The sequence below is a fragment of the Eschscholzia californica genome, unplaced genomic scaffold (assembly GCF_041429995.1).
Source record: "Eschscholzia californica isolate CP2 unplaced genomic scaffold, dmEscCali1.0.p SCAF_5, whole genome shotgun sequence".
NCBI classification, from domain to species: Eukaryota; Viridiplantae; Streptophyta; class Magnoliopsida; order Ranunculales; family Papaveraceae; genus Eschscholzia; species Eschscholzia californica.
Genome location: NW_028238472.1, coordinates 28,864,026 through 28,866,939, shown reverse-complemented (window position 1 = coordinate 28,866,939; position 2,914 = coordinate 28,864,026).

Sequence of the window (2,914 nt, the reverse complement as noted above, 5' to 3'; positions counted from 1 at the left end):
ATACGACTTCAAATGGTTAGGCAACCTAAGGACAAGCTCCTTCATAACTGCTTGCTTGAGATCATCAAAAGCGGCTTGACACTCGTCAGTCCACGACCAAGAGGCTTGACACTCGTCAGTTCTCGACACCTTGAGATCTGGTCTGCCCGGGATTATGACGTTAAGCAGAAGGTTAGACAACGTCAAAGATTCGCTTTCCTACTTGAAGTTTGACAAAAGATGATACGTGTATAGGCCAAAATACGTCGCTAGGAGCGCCCCCAGATATCTATGATTAATGGACTTACACGGTGACGACGCCCATGAATTAATGGCTAATCTGCCCGACCCATTTATCTTCAGGCACCCCGAAGCAACGCCAGAGTACGGAAGGACATCCAGCCCTGAATAAAGAGGCCAGCCCTCACCTCCTCAGCAGACCTCCCTCCGTATATCCGTTTGGGGGACGTTACAGTCATTCAAGATCACGAATATACCCGTTGAAGGGTTACAATATCCGTATTAATGGTGACAACTCCATGCGTTACCACATTGAAGACGACAACTCACCGTCAGGTGACAGTCGATCACCAACACTATAAATTGACCGAGAAGAAGATGATACGGATCATCTGGTTATCGCCGAACATACCCCATATTCAACTGTCATCATTGTCAAGCATTCCAAGATCATCTGGTAATTGGCAAACACATCGAGTATAGAGTTAACACCATCATCCAGCTTCCGACAAAAACACTCGATCATCTGAGTCTTGCTTTTTGATAGGGTGTCGCTTCATTGCATAGTCCTGTTTCCTTCCTCTTACCTAAATACGATTACGGTCTTAAACCTAGGATCCTTGTCAGGAGCAAGCTACATTTCTCTTTCTTAGGCGTCCTGACGACCACTTGATCAAGCAACTGACGAGTGATCTTTCTCTCTCCTGACGACCACTTGATCAAGCAGCTGGCGACTGTCTTTCTCACTCCTGACAACCACCTGATCAAGGAAGACGAGTGATCTTTCTCTCTCCTGACAACAACCTGATTAAGGAAGATGAATGATCTTTCTCTCTCCAAGCCACCACTTGATCAAGGAAGACGACTGATCTTTCTCTCTCCTCGCGACTAAGGGGTGCAAGCATTTTATTTCACTCAACTACCAGAAAATTAGGTAAGCATACACCCGATTGTATCACCTTTTCTCCCAACGATCGTCTTGCTCAGATAACATATTTAACTCGATAGCTCAATCTCCGGTTTATTATTCATATTTGCCAAACTTACTGACTTGACCGTCGGAGCCCCTTAGACCGGCACCATCCCGGTGTCCCATGAATCTTACAGTCACGTGGGTTTTGTCTTTTGTCACAGGTTAAGTCCAAAGACATTGTCGGTGCCCGCAAACAAATATTAACATGTGAAGGTCCGACTTTTGGTCAACGGCCCGGTCATCTTGACCCGAGATTTCATACCCTCACAATACGTGATTCTTTTCTTATGTGGCCATCCCACATGACTCCCTTAACGGTTGTCAATCACCTCTGTAAAGGAAACTCAATCTTTACAATTATATTGAATTTTTAAACTTATTCATTGAACTAATTTGAGCGTCACAGTGCCTTCACCACGAGTACCTTCTCAAGCCTCCAATACAACAACAAGAGAATGACATAATCAAGAGTTAGAGCATCTCCAACCTCAACCGATTGATCCAACCTCAGTCGGTTGGGGCTGAGCTCCAACTGACTGCTTCAGTCGGCCCTTACTTTAGGGTCGGCTGAAGTCCCCCCAACATGACCGTTGGGGACTCCAACGGTCACGTTGGGGAAGATCCTAGGCGTTGGATAAAATCCAACTGCTAGGATCTTCTCAATTTTTTTATGAAATTAAGTTTATTCTTTTCTTTTTTAAAACTTTAATTAGTTTATTCGATCACCAACACTATAAATTGACCGAGAAGAAGATGATACGGATCATCTGGTTATCGCCGAACATACCCCATATTCAACTGTCATCATTGTCAAGCATTCCAAGATCATCTGGTAATTGGCAAACACATCGAGTATAGAGTTAACACCATCATCCAGCTTCCGACAAAAACACTCGATCATCTGAGTCTTGCTTTTTGATAGGGTGTCGCTTCATTGCATAGTCCTGTTTCCTTCCTCTTACCTAAATACGATTACGGTCTTAAACCTAGGATCCTTGTCAGGAGCAAGCTACATTTCTCTTTCTTAGGCGTCCTGACGACCACTTGATCAAGCAACTGACGAGTGATCTTTCTCTCTCCTGACGACCACTTGATCAAGCAGCTGGCGACTGTCTTTCTCACTCCTGACAACCACCTGATCAAGGAAGACGAGTGATCTTTCTCTCTCCTGACAACAACCTGATTAAGGAAGATGAATGATCTTTCTCTCTCCAAGCCACCACTTGATCAAGGAAGACGACTGATCTTTCTCTCTCCTCGCGACTAAGGGGTGCAAGCATTTTATTTCACTCAACTACCAGAAAATTAGGTAAGCATACACCCGATTGTATCACCTTTTCTCCCAACGATCGTCTTGCTCAGATAACATATTTAACTCGATAGCTCAATCTCCGGTTTATTATTCATATTTGCCAAACTTACTGACTTGACCGTCGGAGCCCCTTAGACCGGCACCATCCCGGTGTCCCATGAATCTTACAGTCACGTGGGTTTTGTCTTTTGTCACAGGTTAAGTCCAAAGACATTGTCGGTGCCCGCAAACAAATATTAACATGTGAAGGTCCGACTTTTGGTCAACGGCCCGGTCATCTTGACCCGAGATTTCATACCCTCACAATACGTGATTCTTTTCTTATGTGGCCATCCCACATGACTCCCTTAACGGTTGTCAATCACCTCTGTAAAGGAAACTCAATCTTTACAATTATATTGAATTTTTAA